Source organism: Chionomys nivalis, chromosome 22, assembly GCF_950005125.1.
Source record: "Chionomys nivalis chromosome 22, mChiNiv1.1, whole genome shotgun sequence".
NCBI classification, from domain to species: Eukaryota; Metazoa; Chordata; class Mammalia; order Rodentia; family Cricetidae; genus Chionomys; species Chionomys nivalis.
The window spans coordinates 32,480,977-32,500,975 of record NC_080107.1 but is presented as its reverse complement, the minus strand read 5'-3'; positions in this window follow the sequence as shown (position 1 = coordinate 32,500,975).

The window sequence follows — 19,999 nt, the reverse complement described above, 5'->3', positions numbered from 1 at the left end:
CTTGGCTTATTGCAGTAGCGCTTTGTATTGGGTTTTTAAAAGACTCTCTACTTTGAATAAATTGAAATTAATATCTGAAAAGTCTTATGTAAAGATATCCCAACCTGTAACTTCAACTGTTATATTAGTTATGTGTGAAGCAAATAACAACAACAACAACAACAACAAACTTGCTTGAATTCTATGTAAGTTTATAAGTTTATATACAGTGTTCAGGGAAATAACTCTGGTAAGATGATATACCCTTCTCACAGTAGATAGTTTTTAAGAAAACGTAAAATGTATTTAGTGAATTCATTAATAAATTCACTTCCACTAAAAGAATTTTACTAAAAGGGCCTAGAAAATGATGCAAACTTAAGTTGATATCTGGAAAAATAAAACACCAAAACTTTATGTAATTTCACTAGTGATTTCTCTACCCAAGATAACTATGCAACTCCTCTATCAAATAAAGCTAAACAAACAAACAAAATCTCACAAGCTTCTCTTAATAATAATAATAAAAAAAAGCCCACCACTTCTTTAAAAAAATTGAGGAAACAATTTTAAAATACTGGTGTTATAACATACCTAAAAACACAATTATCACCCACAAACAAAAACAAATTGATTTTTACTCTTCAAGGTGTGTATTTGAAATGCGTGTTTCAATGAAAAGGATTCGGTGATTTCTGTACTCACAGACACTCAAAACGGTCCCCAATTCACGACCACTTTTTAGACATGTTAAATTGATTAGAGAAGTCATTCAGTGTCATTGGGTGCTATTTGTCACTTCATAAACAGCTACAGTGTGCTGCCTCCAAATGGAGAAGGATCGCCAAATAAATCACATCAAACGGTGGGAGTAGATGCTATCCTTTCATCTATAATTGGTACAGCTCTCTCCTGTCACATTTGCTCATTCTTATGATTCTAGTGTGGATTGACAGACAGGGAAAGGGCAGCATCTGTCAAACGCATTCACAGAGTGTGTGTTCGGGTGATGTACCTGCTAATAGATATCCATCATAATATTACATTAATGTCACCATGCATCAAACATACAACTTACCCATCTAGGTATCTGATGTTACACCCATAAGGATCTGTTCCCACAGGAAATAAGCTCTTAGCTTTGACAGGGAATTGATAGATGCCAAAGCAAAAGCATGATTTACAGATCCACGGAAAAGTAAATCTACACTGCGTGTACCATTCCAGTGTGTGTAATTGTAAAGATATAAAGCTTAATTTCAGATATTGTAATCAATATATGCAATATATTTTTTGCTGATTTCAAAGTGCAATTCATTTTGAAGGATTTTTTTTCTTATTAAACTTAAAGTAGCCACTGTTACAATTAATGCTTGTTATTATGTCCTAGATTAAGACTTTAATGAAAATCTGCCTTCTTAGAGGTCAAAACTCTTTCACCCTGTAATATCTATGCGTTTGTGTACATATATGCATATATGTGCATACACAGAGGCTTATGTATATATTATACAATACAGTCACACCAACATTAAAAATTAACATAAATTAATGAAGACAATATACTTTCATAATGTCAAGTCTTTAAACACTGTAGACTCTGGGGAAATAGGAATGGCCTATGGTTGTTGCTAAAATGTCTCTAATGCACTGTGATCTATTCTGTGAAGATAATGATTGGATCCACCCGAATAACTGGGAACTCTTTTATTGGAGAAGCTTTGTTATATTTCCCTATTTGTCATGACTTTTGCATACACCATCACATCGTATTTGCATATAAGGGTCATTATTTTTATTCCCATTTTATAGACTAGGGAACAGAGAAACCAAGAAGATAATACACACAATATTGCCCCTGAAAATGAAGAACCTATGTGAGCGAGGTTAGAATTATTCGGATATGATTCAATTTGCCCTGTGTATCCTTACACAGATGTCTGAGAATTAACCACAGTAATGGTGCTAGGAAAGCCAGCAGTGGGTCAGGAAATGCGCTGCCAACCCCACAATGCTGCATTTCTAGATGCTGGATGCAGAAATCACATATCCGGAAAGCCTCGGACTATAGCACTCTTCTTTTCACCCATGTCTGACCCCAGAGCTCTGTAGAAGGAAGGCAGGTAGGTGAGGGGCTGCTTGACAGAGAGCAAGAGAAACTGTGTTTGACCAACACTGAAGTCTAATATTCTCTCCCTCCCTCACCCCTTCCTCCCTCCCTCCTTCCCTCTCTCCCTCCTTCCCTCCTTCACCCCCTTCCTACCATCCTTTCTTTATCTTCTATAAATAAAGTAAATTCTTGGAGGGAAATGTGGGGACGTGCTCAAAACTGGCGAATGGAAGTTCCAAACAATGGCAAGAACTCTACAAATATTCTCCTGGGGAATATTATTTCCAACAAATGGCTGGATTCAACCAGAGACCTTGAAAGATGGGTAGCAGTAAAAATGAATGGCTGCAACCTTTTCTGAAAGACTTATTAATAGGAAGCAATGCTTGCTTTTCCTTATGGTTGTTTTATTTACATTTCATCTGACATATTTGTTTTGTGAAACCAGATTTTTAAATACAATAAATCTGTTGTTCTTTATCTAGTGGACAGTTAAAAAGAAAAACCCAAATTAATTTGAAAATAAGTTTAGGTAAACAGCGCAAAGTGATTTGGGGTATTTCATCTAAGTTGAAGAAAAATAGTAATAAAAAAAAGGTCTCCTTTGATTACTAAACAGTACAAAATGGACCAGCAGCTTGCGTGGGATAGGGCTCACTGTCAGCAAATGTTGGGGAAAGGTCAATGGTTAATTAAATAATCCATCACCTCAGGATAGAGAGTAGTTCTCAACTTTGACAGTCAGTGACAGAAATATTCAAAGGTCAAAAACTGAGTTACAATATATTCCAGTTGTTATCCTCCATTATGAAGATGTGACTTGCTGCAAGAAGTAGAGGAGGAAAGAGCCACGTTTTTCTAGAAGCATAGTTCCTATAAGATTTTGGATTATCTGCTGATGTGAGTGGTAAGATTATTTTGGAGCCATGGACGTCTTTAACGTTTATATTCTTTGCAAATACTCACTTTGGACAGTAGACATTTGGCTCAGCTCTTGAATAGCGATGTGATGAGGGTACAGTTGAGTTGGAGTGGAATTTTCTTTCCTGAGAATTACTGACTCTGCAGCTTGGTGATTTCAAGCTGCTCTTTGCATTATAAGAGAACCATGCAAACACAGAACGTCACACTGCTGTCTTTCCTCTTTCCTTACTGGTAACTCATATCTACCCAGGATGATTATTCTATACAGAAGTCCATCCACTAACTTGATGTATCTATTTTACCCAATTTCCCTTAGTTAGGATCTTCATTATCATTTCCAGGAATTGTTATTTAATTTTCTATTTTTTTCTTTCTGATTCTCTTCTTTATTCCTTCTGCCTTTCTCACAATGCCATTATGCCATTGATTCTTCCTGAGTGTTCAAATCTCAAGTATTGATGGTTCTTCCCACCCCCGTGTGTGTGTGTGTGTGTGTGTGTGTGGTCCTGTGCATGTGTGTATTGTACATTGACTATATATACAATGAAAATAGGTGCACCGAATAACTACTTTCCAGGAAGCCATAAATTGCATGCGATTAAAATAATTGACAACAATTGAAAGAAAAGAAAACATGATCCTGTGCTTGGATTCTTCTTTTTACACGTGAGAAGGAAACTGATCATCAGTTGAGACCTCCACAGGTTTAGGGGTTTAGGAGAGAGAATGGTTGATTTGACTAGAAAAGTAAAGCTGCTTCTCACTGTCCCTTGAGAGGGCAGGGCAAGGCAGGCTTGGCCAGTGATATTATATGGCCGTGTTACTCTGTTGGAATGCTCATTTATATGGCTTTGAAAGGAGGGGAATTTGACCCGTGAGTGTGCACTGCTGTATCCCCTTGCTGTCTGGGTGATCGTGGCTATTCCAAGCATGGTCAAGTGTTATATGATTATTTTATCTCTTACTGTAAAGCGCTTTGAGAGACTTTGTATGAGAGGCAATATAAAAATAAATTGAATTGAACTATGGCTTCACCTTCCCACGTTTTAGTGCAGAAATCTTTAGAGCAAAAAGTGTAATGCTATGATAAAGGACAAGATTAAGACTATGTCAGGAAAATGGCTAGCTCTAGAGACCCCGGCCTGAGAGAGAGAGGGAGGGGGGGGGTTCACTGATTTGTGGTTGTATATTTAAGTTCTTCTGTAATACTAGAAAACAATAGTTGTATTTTTACAAAGTTTCTTATTTTGAGTCATAAGACATTCAGAATCTATTTTAACTTAATGCATTTCTACACAAACACCAGTTGTTAATTATACAAACATCTCATTTACAGGACATATTACTGTGCATTAAAAGTTGCCAGGTCAGCCTATAAAGGGCAAAGATCAGAATCACATCATCTGACTTTCAGAATCCATAATTGTGATAATTTTTCTTTTAAAATAAAAATAATCTTGGCTCAGAGTAATAGGTTTTCCTTCTAGAAATACAATTTTGCATTGGGTGCCACTGCTTCAATACATTATTTTAATAAATGACCCTTGGTTCACCAGAAGTGCTGTATTTCGACAATATCAGCCAACCTTTACATTTGTTTGAGCAGGAAAAAAAAATAGGTGCCAAAATAGAGCTGCTCTCAGGAACATCTCAAGAATGTTTATGAAAACTGTGTTAGAGTTACATTTATTAGAGCTGAAGCACAGTTCTAATTTGTCATACAGAAGTCTAGGGAAGTGAGTAATATCTAAATGCCAGTGCTTCAGATTCGGAGTTAATGTAGATATGAAAATAGCAACGCAGACTGCAATTTGACAAAAGGAATAAGAAATTTGTTGTTATCTAGAAATGGTTGCTGGATATGCTTGCTGCCATGCCATAATGCTTCTCTTAAAAGCAAGCTCCAGAGTGGAATTATGTCCGAACCCAGTCCTCCGACAATGGGATCCATTCTTTTTATTATTCAATTATATGAATTAGTGGCTAGCTTTAGGGATGCTGCTCTCTGCTTCCTTTGCTCTTGTTGCTTGTAATATGGGGCCTTCCTTGTGCTCTCCGTGTCTTCCTGCATCAAAGCTCTCAGAGATTGTTTATGTGGGCATATCCACCCACAATAGGCCGCCTTGGTTTTTGCAAATGGGAGCCCTTTGTTAAATTATCAAAATACAGAAAACAAATTTTCATGTGCCGAGAATCTCGCTTATACGACTGCAGAGAGGTCTTTCTTCTGTAGATTTGTTGTTTATTATTCCTTTTCATCTAAAGCTCTCAACAATATTTTTGCATAGTGAGTCAGATCATCCCAGGTATCCTGGGGATATTTGGGAATATTATTGTCTCTAGGCAGTACATGATTCCTCTGGGGTTTGAGAAAATAATGATCCTTCAAAGGTGCTTATTATCTTAGGATGGTATAGAGACTCACGGTTACTCATTTCTGTGTTCCTTTTTCTTTGCGGAGCAAAATGCTGTATTTCAGAGAATGAGAACCACCCCCTGACCCAGAATTAAGATAACAAATGTGTGTGTGTACACATAAAATAAACACATACATATATGCAAGGCATTTCTTCTTTCAAATGGTCCCATTCTTAGACAGTATGGTTTAAAGGTAGAATTAACGAGAGAGCTCAATGACAGAACAAAACAGAGAGATGTATTTTCCAATTAATTATAGCCTCTGATATCTCATTCTTACTTCCTTTCTTCATATGGTATTTATTTTCTTTTTAAACCACGACTCTGGATCGAACATATTCATCAACAGATAAAGTTGCCACCTAGCACTCATCATAGATAACCTCTTATCTTCTCTTTTCTCTCTGATACATATGACTTCTATGTACCAGGATAAGACCATCAATTTTTGCTCAGGTATGACAGCATCCTGAGGTCCTTGAATCTACTTAGACTGATCTAAGACTAAACATCAGACACTTGCATCCTCTCTAAGTATTAAGAATCTAATTATTTGCAGGTTCTTCCCCTTCCAAGTGGCAGGAATGAGCCCTGTTTCATCTTGTAACTAGGGCATATGTAACATCCTATGTACATGGTGGCATAACAATTAAGCAATGAGAAAAACTTGACAATGCCCCTCAGATGCTCTGACGCTCCTTAAATGTTTTCCTTCTTCACTATGAGCCAGGAGCTCTTTGTCTTTGTGGTTTTCATTCTCTGCTTTTTTTCTAATCCTTTTTTAAAATTTTTTATTGATTTTATTGAGCTATAAATTTTCTCTGCTCCCCTCCCTGCCTCTCTCCTCCCCTTCAACCCACTTCCAAGGTCCCCATGCTCCCAATTCACTCAAGAGATCTTGTCTTTTTATACTTCCCATGTAGATTATATCCATGTATGTCTCTCTTAGTATCCTCATTGTAGTCTAGGTCCTCTGGGATTGTGAATTGTAGGCTGGTTTTCTTTGCTTTATGTCTAAAAGCCACTTATGAGTGAGTACATGTGATGTTTGTCCATCTGGGTCTGGGTTAACTCAGTCAATGTGATGTTTTCTAGATCCATTTGCTCTGTGCTTCCATACATATAAAATATCTTCTTATATCCTTTGTGATTCGTGAGGAATATGTATTTATATGACTACATATATTTGGGTGGCATCGATCTGTGGTAACAATACTTGTTAAAATGGCACATCCTAGATTTCATACGATCTAGACTATGTTCTTAGACAACATACGTTATTAGAGAAATGTCGTTGAAATTCATTCAATTCACTCTTTGTTCTTCCTAGACCATACTCAACCTGATTACTGTTTTCAGTTACTACCTTTGGACCAGGGTATGATTTTTAAGAATGCTGATGTGTTTGCTTCTGTGTAATTTTCTTACAGTATAATCCAAAGACGCACTGGTATATGCCGAGAAAGGCAACTCAGCTTGCTGAGTCTTCTAGCGTTTCAAGTCCTACACTAACAGCTCCATTTGTTAGGCTTGTAGTTGATCTGCGTATTTCTCTAGTGATGCCATGAGCAGGCTCAGACAGCTTAATATGGGGCTCTTTACTACAGGTGGTTTTCCTGATTTTAAATTCAACAATTCCTACAACGATGAAGAAAGCAGTGATTAAAATAGGTCACTTTAATAGTGTTACATGCTAGATAATTGCACGCAAGGTAACATGCACATACTGACATGTAAGATAAAAGACTTCTGACATCTGAAGGTTTGATTGGCTCTTTAACAGAATCCAAGGCTGGTTAAGACAAGCCTGTGCTCATTAACAAGACATGACACACTCCTAAAGATGCTATGCAGAGATTCATGTGTTTTTCTATGTTATGTAAACTACATATTTGATATATACTGAAAACCTGGCAGTAGAAAAAACTGTTTGGAAAACAAACACAAAAATTGCTTCGTTTTGTCTAATTTTGTTTATTTATCTGCACTCCTCTTTCCTCCCTCTGGGGCAGCTTGGTCTCCTAGAACGTGTGTAGGGAGCTTAACTTTTGTATTGGCAGCTTAGTGTTCAGCACAGAAACCACATGCCACAAAGCACAGGGGAGAGGGGGAGAATCCTCATGATCCATCTTTAGATTGGGATCGCATGGCTCTACAGAAGCCTGCCTTGTAGCTAGTCATTTTAGGCTTAAATACTGGCCAGACTGCGTTTCCCCAAATTGCACTGACTTTCACTTTTGCCAATCAAACCCACAAGTTTAAAAATACTTGAAAGAAAAACAGCACCGGATCCTTCCGGAAAGCCATTAGCCCTATATTCTGAAGCAAGGAGTGGTAATTTTTTTTTTAACTGTGTAGACAGAGGTAACGTTCTCTTCTCGGGCCTTCCAAACTATCACATATCTTAATGAAAACCAACTTAGTATACGTTGGACCTTTGTCTTGTAGGCATCCAAGTATGAGTTCTATTGTGACAGACTGAATGGGGGTGCATGCTGCTTGATAGCAAGATTGCATTTCTTCATCTGAGGATGCTTATGCTTCAGGGCATATCAGCTTGTACCGTAGCCTTCAGGTTTTGACTGCTTAGCTATAAAGGCTGACATTGTTGTGGCAGCTGCACTGTGTAAGTGATGGTTCGAGGACAGCTGCTATCAGTGAGGTAGATTTATGACTTTCCTGTAAGGATAGGAAGATGTGCATATTTACTTTTAGTTTTACTACCAGTGTGCTATATTTTAATGACACAAGGTATGATTAACAGCAGAAGTTCCCTAACTCTGAAAATAAAAATACTTTTTATGAAAATCTGTCTTAAAGGGATATGAATTCCCTTTCTTTTTCTTTAGCAAGACAGTCCACTAGGGTAAAGATCCTCTATTTTGTAAGTTCCTTGGGCTTAACTTTCGCATTTTTCACAAAGGCATTAGATGGGCTAGAAAGGAAGGCCAATGAAGGGGAGATGAGGAGGAGAGAGAAGAGAGGGCCATAGAGAATAAACTTAAAGATGTTCAAATACGTTGTAATCATGGGGGAACTTGCTTCACTGGAAACTTAACATTCAATGGCAGGGCTCTTGGAAGCACATGACACACTTTCTAATAGATTAAAAATAAACAATAATAACAACAGAAAACAAAAACAGAAAGGAGAAAGGTAATGGCTTGAACAAATGACCCAGTGACGGGTGGTTAGAATTCAGAGCTCTTGGCAGCCTGCATCAGCTCTGATAAGCATTCAGATCTATTTGGTCTTGAGACAGAGTTGAAAATATCATGAAGACAGAGTTTTCCAGAAAAGTCCCTTTAGGTGGCTGTTTCACATGGGCTGAAAGTGCCGCTGGAAGCCTGTGGTGTGTTTAGGGACATCATTCTTGACATCAGGGAACACAGGGTGCTGGTTCAATGAGCTTTCAGTAGTATTCACTGCATTTTTTTAGGACAGAAAAAAACTTACTCTTTTGTTGTTACCTAAAAGCCTGAGCTCTTGCATGAATTTGTAACCTCCTTCCAATTTGTTGTTCAGAGAGTGGTATGCTTAAAATGGTATTTTAATTATTTTTTATTTCTACACTAATAAACCTGTGAAATTAGCAAATAAGAGTATCTTACAGTGTACTATGTGGATTAAGAAAACATGTTTTGATCTTTCAATTATCAGAGAAGGTTTTTTGTAGCTCTGGAAATTTCATCACATACAGATTAGAAAAATAAATCCACAATTAAAAAGTTAGCAAGTAAACAGAACAGAAAACAAAAAGACAGCTCTTTGTCATCCTTCTCCTTTTCTGCATAATCCCACAGCAACTTTGTCACTATTTGAATATTATTTAACATTTTTAGTATTACGTTTGTACTAGAGTATCACGGGATAGTTGTTTTCTGTCCTTCAGCTACAGGAAAGCCATCTTTACACTAAACGTTTCTCAAACTACAGTCCATGAAAATGTCATAGCTGTATTTTTTTTTTTTTAAAAAAAAACAAAGTTCACATGTTTGCTTTTTTTTAATTAAATAAATAATCTAGAGTACATGAATAACTATTCCTTTCACGATTGCCTAAAACTGACTAACACATAGGGTTTTATGAATTAAAATTCACCAGTTTTAGTGAATATAAAATATTAACTGATTTTGCTAGTAGTTCTCGAATTATTTCATTACAAAGCTGAATTAGTCCACTCTTAAACCATAATGTATCAAAGTCCAGAAATGATGGGTATCCTACAGTCTAGACTAAATTAAATTAGATAGATTTTGTTGTTGGGGTGTATTTACCTTTATTGATGGTATTATTTCATTAATGCAGTAAGCTATTTTTATTGAAAAATCTTTAACAATTATTTGAGGACCATCAAAGATGTTTCTCAGTGGCTGAAGACCCCTACCAACAAATCTGATCTCCTGAGTTCAATCCAGGGGCTTTCCCGATGTAAGGAAAGAGTTGACTCCTCCAAGTTTTGTCCTCTAACCTTCATATATGTGTCATGCATGTGCACATATTAGTGCACACACAGAAAGACACACACAAAATAAGTAAATAAATGTAAAAAATATTTTATAGAGAATGTAAAGCTTCAAGATGAGCTTTTCAACAGTACAGCCATCTTGATCTGCCTGTGTACCACCCTCCTCCAATACCATATCCTCATTCCAATTTCTCAGGAGCCAATCTGCAACTAACATCAAACATTTTCTATTAACTGATATTTTACTACAGGGATTTGGATATAAGCTTTCTATTTTTTCAGCTGTTATCTAAAGAAATCTTCGGGACACGTGTGTACTAATAAGTGCTAATTTAGTGGGGTTTGTTAACATGAAGGAAAACCTATAAAATGCAAAAGTTTGCATATTTTTATCTTATATTTTAATAGCAAACATTTTGATAACTGATAGCACTAAAAAAAAAAGAAATTTTTCTTTAAGTGATACAGACAATAAAACTTCTGTTGTGATGAAATACCACTATTGGAATAAGACTAGAACTACATTAAGGTGTTTTTGTCAGGCATTTAACTGTATTTTATTCTAAAATTGTTCCCATCAACAGATGAAAATTCATGACACCTTTGTGCTATACTAAAATCTTTCAATTAGGGTTGGCAAAGACTGCTCGTTCATTTGCTGGCCGCCCAAACTCAAAATAATCACACAAAAAACTGTATTAATTAAAACACTGAACAGCCTGTTAGCTCAGGCTTCTTATTAATTAACACTTACATCTTAAATTAACCCATTCCTATTATCTTTTATTTTACCATGAGACTCATGGTACACTGGTAAGATTCTGGGGCATCTGTCTTCTTTGGCAGCTACATGGTGTCTCCCTGACTCTGCCTACTTTCTCTTTACATCTCTGTTCCAATTTCCTGCCTGGCTTTACCCTGTTAAGTAAAAGTTTGAAAACAGTTTCTTTATTAACTAATGACAATAAAACATATTCACAGCATACAGAGGGGAATCCCACATCAAATTTGAATAATTTTGCAGATATATATATATATATATATATATATAGTGTGTGTGTGTGTAAAGACATGTGCATTCCATGGTATGTGTGCGTAGAGGACTGCCAATAACTCAGGAAACAGTTCTCCTCTTCTATTGTGTGAGTCAGTCATGAAGATTAATCACAGACCATCATCAGCCTTAAAAGGAAACTCCTTTATCTACTGGCTCATCTTGCCAGCCCTCAAACATGAGCAATTTTAGATTGGCAATTTCCTTTTCCATGTGTGCTTTTATAAAAATGTTACTTTCTCAAGATAAAGCACCTTATCGATTGATTGATTTCTGTAAATCTATGCTTTAATTTACTAGCTTTGATCATTTTTTTATTGAGGGATTACCTGATCATTGGCTATTAACAAGCAATATGATTAAACTGATGTTTAGCCAGTATTTAAAGGACTTTCCTGATGATCTCTATTAAACTGGGCAGGAAAAATAATCTAGTGATTTAAAATTTATCAAGTGCATTTTTAGTTCAGGCAAGTGTCCTCTGTCTCATGAAGAGGAATGACTACCTGGAAATTGATTTCCTTCTGATATTTGGGTTGAGGAATTGAATAAAGTGGTATTTCATTGGGAAACCAAGAGAGGTTGGTACTAGGAATTTGAACTCATGACAAAACATAATTCTTACATCAAGTTAATGATGGGTAGAGGTGAGAATAGTGAGTAAATAAGGATTAGAAAAACTATGTAGCTAGAGAAGGTCATCCATTGATAAGATGTGCCAGAATGTTCAGAAGCTGCCAGAAGATTCACTGATGTTAGGGAAATGCTCTTCAATAGAATAGAAATGAGCCACATATATTAGTCACATATTCAGTCTTAATTTTATAGTCCTATTCAATGAAGTAGAAGAAATCATATGGGATTAACTTAAACCATTTTGTTTAAAAATATAACAACAGTAATTTATAATTTTTTTACAAGGAATCTTTAAAATTCAGTGTGTATTTTCACTTTATCCTCTTCTTAATTAGTCACATACTCAGTTCTCAATGTTGATAGTAGCCACCATATTTGATAATTATCATTAGATTCATTGAGATTGTCCAAAAACAGTACACACACAGAGTGTTGTGATTGACTAATAATGATCATTGCATCCCGAGAGCCCAGAGAGCCTGCAAAACACAGTCTCACTGTGTAGGTATTACCTGTCAGTTGTGAAGTGGAGTGGTTTTAGAAGAGTAGTTGGAGTGGTCCAAGGGAACATACTGTTTAGGAATTGAAAACAGAGCTTCACAGAATTCCATGCTTGTACAAAATAGCAAAGAATGTACAAATTTGCTGTTTGCTGCAGCTTAAGAGACCAGTTTACTTGCTTTGTAATGGTATACTTCCATTCAATGAACATAGTTAGTCGCTGTCTCCAAATAGCATCATGCCTCCCTTTTCATAACATATCAATGTCTTCATTCAAAGAGAGTCCTGATACATTTGTATAAAGCTGAACATCAATGCATATTAAAAGGTAAAGTTAGTTCATACTAGTTATTTCAGCCAGCTCAATTCCACAGCCTATGTCAACATATGTATAATACCAACAAAATACACACAGAGAAATGACAAATATTTTAGCAAGGAAAAGAAAAACAATAAAAAGCTTATTTGGGTTGATAATGTTGTTGTTTTGTTTTAAAACTGTGTCTTGTTGCCTTGAAAGGATCCTCCTGCCATAGACTCCTATGTAGTTAGTATTAAAAGCATACACCTCCATCTTGGGTTCTATTACTGGTTTTAGTTAAGATTAATTAAATGTCTATGCAAGAGTGACATTAGAATGTTCTCCTTATTCATCAGTATTGGATGGGTGTTAGTCATTAAAGTTAAGGAGGTTCCTTCAAATGATAAACACTTTGGGGGCCTGAATGAGATTGGTCCTATAAGCTCATTTTTAAAAAAATACTTGATCCCTAGTTGGTAGAGCTATTAGGGAAGGGCTAGGGTGTATGACCTTGTTGGAGCATGTGTATTACTGGGTGATGTGGGAGTCCTCTCTGTATGCTGTGATTACTAATGATGAATAAAGAAAGATGGCTTGAGCTGCAGGGCAAAACAGAAGTAGATGAGGAAAACTAAACTGAATAGTGGAAGAAAGGAGGCAAAGTCAAGAGAAGTCATGTAGCTCCACCAGAGACAGATGTTGGAACTTTACCCGGTGAGCTACAGCCTTGTGGCAATATGCAGATAAATAGAAATGGTTTAATTAAGATGCAATAGATAACTCATAAGAAGCTAGAACTAATGGACCAAGCAGTGATTTGATTAATACAATTTTTGTGTAATTATTTCAGGGCTGAGCAGCCAGAAACAAACAAGCAGCCTCTTACTACAAATTGGTGCTCTAACATGTGCTAGCTAAATCCACATAAAACCTGAGCCTGAGAGAGCTTAGAAAGAAATTCTAGATACTAAAAGACAAAGTTTAGCTGCATTATTTTTTTTTTTTGGGGGGGGGGTGGCTCTGCTTGCTGATGGCATGCTGCAACTCCTTTAAAGAGGTCTTTCTGATTCAATGGTAGCAGAAAAAAAAGCCTCATGGTTTTGAAACAGCAGCTTCTTGGGCCGTGCTGCAAGCAGAAACTCTGGCTCTTTCAGGAGAGAGACCCAGTTTTTAATTGGGGCTTCTGAAAAGAGTGCTACAACTTGCTTAATGGCAACATAGACCCACTGTGTGCCTGAAAATGGGGTTGTGAGCATGGCTCCTGCTAAACATACCTCTGCTCTGCCATGGTGGACTGGGTGGAGCCAAAAGGCAAAGCAGCCTTAGAAGTAATTAGAATTTTAAGAAGTGCTCCTGGACAGAAAAGAATTACAGGACAGATTCAGACATAAAAGAAATCTAAACAAGTTACAATTGTATTTATAAAATGTCTTGGGAGAGTGAAAAAAGATTAAAGAGACAGTTAATGTATAATAAAAGAGTACAGAGTGTCATAGATTAAAGAAGTAAAGATAATAAAATAAATATTAAACTTATAGAAAAAGTAATAGAGTAAGAAAAAATAAGCCATGTAAAGATGTGATATACATAGAGTCTGGGATATGTATATTATTGTGCTTTCTTTGAATTTTTTGACTGTAAAGGAGCTAAGTACAAGAGAGACATTTCATTGTATGTGCTGTTAAGCTAAACCAACATAAAAGTTTTCAAAATGTCTTAACTTCAAAATTTGTGTCTAAGGATAAGTTGCTTTGGAAAAGAGATTCTTTTGTTTCCACAGAAGATGAGAACCTATGGAATCTTTCCAGACTAATGTGGTTTGATGCATCAAGACCCCCCAAAAGATCACTGTGAATACCACCAAAAATTACTTTGCCCAACAAAAAGCAGGAAGCAGTTTGAATAAAATTATGTCCAAATTCCTTAAATGATTGCTTATAAATGTTTGTTTACATTTAAAGGGAGATATTCTATAGAGATTTGTATTGGTATGGATCTTGGTTTATTGATACAGATTTAAGATTTATATATATATTTCTGCCCTTGATTAAGGTATTGTATTTGTGCAGTTCATTTAAAAATGAAATATAGGTTAATAGACAGTCAACTATAATAGTCAAGTTTATAGTCATGTTAATTAGATTTTTCTAGATGTACAGAGATGTATTTCAGATGGATAGGCATTCTTCAAACCTTTCAAAGGCTAACAGAATATGGCATTTAAAGTGTTTAAGATCCTAGGACTTTTTATGACAATGAGACACATCTGCTCCTGGTAGCACCAATTACTTAAAGAAGAAGAAGGGCATTGAAGACACTTCTTATGGAGTTTGTTACCCATTTGGGTAAAAACTTGTTCTTTCCTGGACTGTTTGATTCTATACTGAATAAACTGAATATGCAGAATCCAAAGAGAAATGACTGCTGTAGCTTCCTAAAGAAAGTAAGACAGCCCTTTGGGGTTCCTGTTTTATGAAAGAGTCGGCCAGACATTCTGCAGGACACATAAAAAAGTGACTGACAAATTGTCAATATAGGTAGAACTGTCTTTGAAATTTTCTCCTTCATGGAAAAGTCAGCCAGATACTATGGTCCTATAGGCTAAAGATGGATGTTCCAATGTTATAGAAAAATTTTGCATGACTGTCCAGGCAGCAAAATGTCTCTGTGAATTCTAGTGTTTTGGAAGTTACTTATAATGTCCTTCTGGAGTCTTTGATGGAGTTAAAGAATAAATAGTTATAATTATAGTTTTTCTTAGTTATGATAAAAGATAAAATAGATATAAAGGTTGTAACCATAATTCTTGCTTGATATCTGTTTTATTATATGTAATTTTACTATGTTAAAATTAAAACCTTCCTTTTCATTTAGACAGAAAAGAGGAGGTGATTTGGGATTCCCCTTTGTATTCTGTGATTACCATTAATGAATAAAAAATCTTTTTTGAGCCTATAGCAGGGCAGAACAGTGGTAGGTGGAGAAAACCAAATGCTGGAAGAAAGAAGGCAGAGTGAAGAGAAGTCATGTAGCCCCACCAGAGACAGATGCTGGAACTTTACTTGGTAAGCCACAACCTCATGGTGATGCACAGATTAATAGAAATGGATTCAATTAAGATGTAAGAGTCAGTCAATAAGAAGTTAGAGCTAATGGACCAAACAGTGATTTGATTAATACAGTTTCTGTGTGGTTATTTCAGGGCTGAGCATCCAGAAACAAACTAGCGGCCTCTTCCTACAACTGGGGACAGGATTTGAAGTTTTAAATGAATCAGATTATACAGAGTGTCTTTATCTTACCTCATGCTTTTGGATAAAGAAGTAAGCTCTCAGTTCCTACTCCCATGCCATACCTGCCCTAGCAGCTGCCATGTTCCCAGTCTGATGGTCATAGACTCTAACCCTCTGAAACTATAAGCCCAAAATAAACTCTTCTACAACTTGCCTTGGCCATGATTTCTCATTGGAGCAATGAAAAAATAACTAAGAGATAGACATTACAATTATCTCCTATCTAAATAACTGGCCTGTAAAAAATCATTAGTGATTGTGAAGTTCTTCAGTTGGTCTGAAAACCAGGAGAAGTTGGAAGCTACGCTGATGGAAGAAACAGTTATGTTAGAGAGGCTGATCATACCACAGATGATACATTAATCATAGGAGCATTGTTTCTTCTCTGGGCCTTATGGTCCCACAACCAGAGTTTTTTAAACATCTGGATAAAAAGCCAGTAAAAGCCAGTATCCATACTTCTTATAGCCACTGTAATTTTAGACATTTCCACATGGGAGTCATGTGTAAATGGGGTAGCAAACTGTGGCTCTAAAGTTTTAAATCCCACATACCTTTTTTTTTTTTTTTTGAAAAATGCTTTTAAGGTTGAGATGAGGCAAATTGTCATAAAAGACACATTAAGAAGAGCATTGTGAACAGGGTGCTTAACTGACCCAGTGTTATCTTTCATTGCCCTTTCTTATATGGATGAATAAAGACAGATAGTAGTTAATTGCTCTTTAGCTAGATCAAGGTCAGTCTTTTGTGCTGAAGTCTTAGAACTGGGTTAAACAGGAAGACTTTGCTTGTATCACTGTTCTTAACCTTGACTAGGGTCATTTCATGCAGCATCCTAAATGTAGTTGCTCTTGACAGCCACCTGAAAAGTAATTTAAAGCATAGATTCCCAAGCTTGCTGCAAAAGATTTTGATTTGGTGGGCTTAAAGTGGAACCAAGACATCTGAGTTATTTAAAAATGTTACAGATAATCCTAATGATGTCATTATCATTTATTATGTGCAGCTAAGCAAGAGACTAATTGGTGTAAAACTGATGCTAATGTTAGCAACCAGAAAATGTTGACATAATAAGATAAAAACAGTAGCTAATTGTTTCCCTTCTGACATCTAACTCATTAAATAGACAAGCCTTGACTATGTCTTACCTAAGAAGGCATCAGTTTGCTATCTCCTGTTTGGAACATTGACATCACTGACTACCAGATGTATCAAATACTATGAATACCTTAGTACTGTGAGGACCTCTCTTTTGTTTAGGAATTTTAAGTACTTTTATAGAAAATTAGTCCTCCTAGCAATTCTTTAGGATACTAAATATAACTTATATTTCTAAAATTAGGAATCAGAAGCCATAGTAGTTAAATAATTCCATTAAAATTGTACAGCAGATGAAAATAATGGTACCTAAATTATGAGTCAAATCTCTGCAATTCCAAACAAGTATATTTCCTGAACATCCAAACTTCAGTAAATAAAATTGCTAGCACGAATTAGTAGCAAATAAACATAGCTCAACCCAAACTCAGCTGCTTTTATATATATTTGCTTAAAGAAATGTGTCAATTAGCTTTCACTACTATAACAAAACACTTGAATCTGGGTGCTTATTTACAAAGAAGTTGATTTAACTCATAGTTCTAGAGATACAAAGGAACCCATCTGGGATAGACTGTCTTTTGAACAGGATCTGGGTTAGAGCAAGGCATGACCGGTCAGGAGACATGAGAAAAAGCTCATGACTATTTCTTTTGGCTTTAGAAGAGCTGAACGTATTCCTTTATGGGTTTTGCATCCTAGTGACTACATCTAATCTCGATCTCCTCCCAATGACTCACTTCTAAGGCGTTATTAGGTGAGCTAAGTTTGTAACAATTTAGTACCTCCCCAAGTGTCCCTTGAGGGACACTCAAATAATACTCAAACCATAGAGGGGTGGAGAGAGAGAGAGAGAGAGAGAGAGAGAGAGAGAGAGAGAGAGAGAGAGGATTTTATTTTAATAAATGAGCTCTGGGTAAGTTCCTGTTGGGACTGAGAAACTCTTAAGCTTTATGTTCATAGGCTTCCCAACTTCGCAGTGATTTAGAAGAGCCTAGTAAATTCCTCTCTGATGACTATCTGACTCATTGAATAAGGTATTTCAAATGATCAGTAAGTCCTTAAGAAACAGTCATTTAAATCCTTAGACAATTTTGGATTTGATCTGAGGATAGGGGGAGAGGGATTCCAAAGAATCACTATGTCTCCAAATATTTAACACAATAGAAATCATTAACAATGACATCAAAACCAGAAATATTCTCAGAATGACAATCAGGAGCTTTGGTACCTTTGTTTCCTGTGATCTTTCTGGATATTGTGAGTCTGTTAAGGGCAGATTTCATTTGTAGACTTAAGGTACATCAAATGACATTCCCCAAGACTCTCAAAATGTGAGAGTTTCTGACCATCACCATCTGTGGGCTCAAAGTCTGACATCTGGATGTTTCTCTGTAGGTGTTTATGGGAAGAAGGAAGCAACAGGATGAAAAGATTGGAAATAGGGAAGCGAGCTGTGATCATTGTTTCTAACCAAATTCTTTTCTCAGTTAAAAGGAGTTGTTTATGCCTGGCTTCTATCACTTAGCGCAGTGGTTCTCATCCTTCCTAATGTTGCAACCCTTTAATATAGTTCCCCACATTTTGGTGACTTCCAACTATAAAATTATTTTGTTGCTACTTTATGCCACTTTAGCTAATTTTGCTAGTGTTATGACTCAATCATAAAATAAATAACAGATGTACAGGCTATCTGACATGTGACTACCCCTCAAAGGGGGCAGAGCCCACTGCTTGAGAACTAAATTTAGTAGCTCATGGTTCTAATCTCTGGTCCCTCAAAGAAGTACTCCAGTAAATTAAGGTCTGTGGAAATTAAGGGATATCATAAAAATACTTTTCACAATAAGAAGTGAGAAAGAAAATATATCTTCTACTCTGATTTTTGGTCATAAGATTAGGAAAAAAACAATCCCCAAAGGGAGAGGTGAGTAGAAAGGGAGTGCTAGCTTTGCAGCTTAGCACAGCATTCTTGTTCAACGGGGCACAAATGGGAAAATAAGCACCAGTAGTGCTCAGGGTAGACTTGGAAAGATTTAAAAAATGCATGCATTATCAGATAGGGTAGCTTAGAGTATGCTGCCAAACCAACAGCCCAATAATGCTATGTTCCCACTGTACCATAGTGGAAAGTTAGCAATTTTATAAAGATAAGTAGTTTGAAATGGGATTTTATTTTTTTACATGTTTGGAATCATCACTTGCTTTGACCCACTCCCCACATTATTCAAAGAATAACCATAATAAGTAATGATAATTTACATCACAGTTTATCTTAGGGAAGTGGGATCTGATACACTTCATACCACTCAAACTATAATTCTTTTCATTTAACTATAAAATTGCTTATAAGAGATTTATAAATTTATAAACACATAAAATCACTTCCTTAACCAAGAGTACAACTATGCCATACTGTTCCCAATAGTTGGAGTCATGTTTAAAGCAGCAGCCTTTGATTTATAATTTTTAATTTTATGTACGGGTGGACACAAGCGTTGTAGTGTCATGGGTTTAAAATATATCTCTTTTTATTTTGTTGAATCATCTGACAGCCTTATTCAATCTTCATCCTGTTGATTAAAAGGTAGTGTCCAAAAGAATCTATGAAAGTGATGCCAGGTGCCTATTAACACAAACTCCCCTGTAGCTGGTGTTTGTCAAGACTGCAGATTATTCTAGAAATGAGGCATCTTAAGGGGATGTTAATGGCTTTTGTCTTTTATGAAAGGGAAACAATGTGAGTGATGGTTGGATAATATTATATTATTGAGAAGACCAATATATTGTTTGTATTTTGTGATAATTAAATGATGAGATAATAAATTTCCAGCGCTGTTCTTCACAAATAGATATGTAGCAGATATCTCTAGGGCTTTATATTTTACTGCTATTCTTGACAGCCTAAGAAGTGTTCATCTTGCAACATCTTGTTCCATTTTGTTACAGTGAAGGATTCCATGTAGTACACACAGAACTCAGACCACACAGCTGCCGTGTTTATCAGGGACCTTAAACGGCTAGAGGTTGGCAGCACCAAAGGATACCTGTTGTCATTGTCATTTGGAATTCCTGTATTAAATTGAAGATTCAAAAAGGTTTATGAATGTAACAAACATTTATTCTAATAGTATCAGTAAATTTGAATGACATTCTTAATCTGGTAATGGTCATAAGTTTGAGTAGTGGTATTCTCAATGACACTTTGAATTTATAT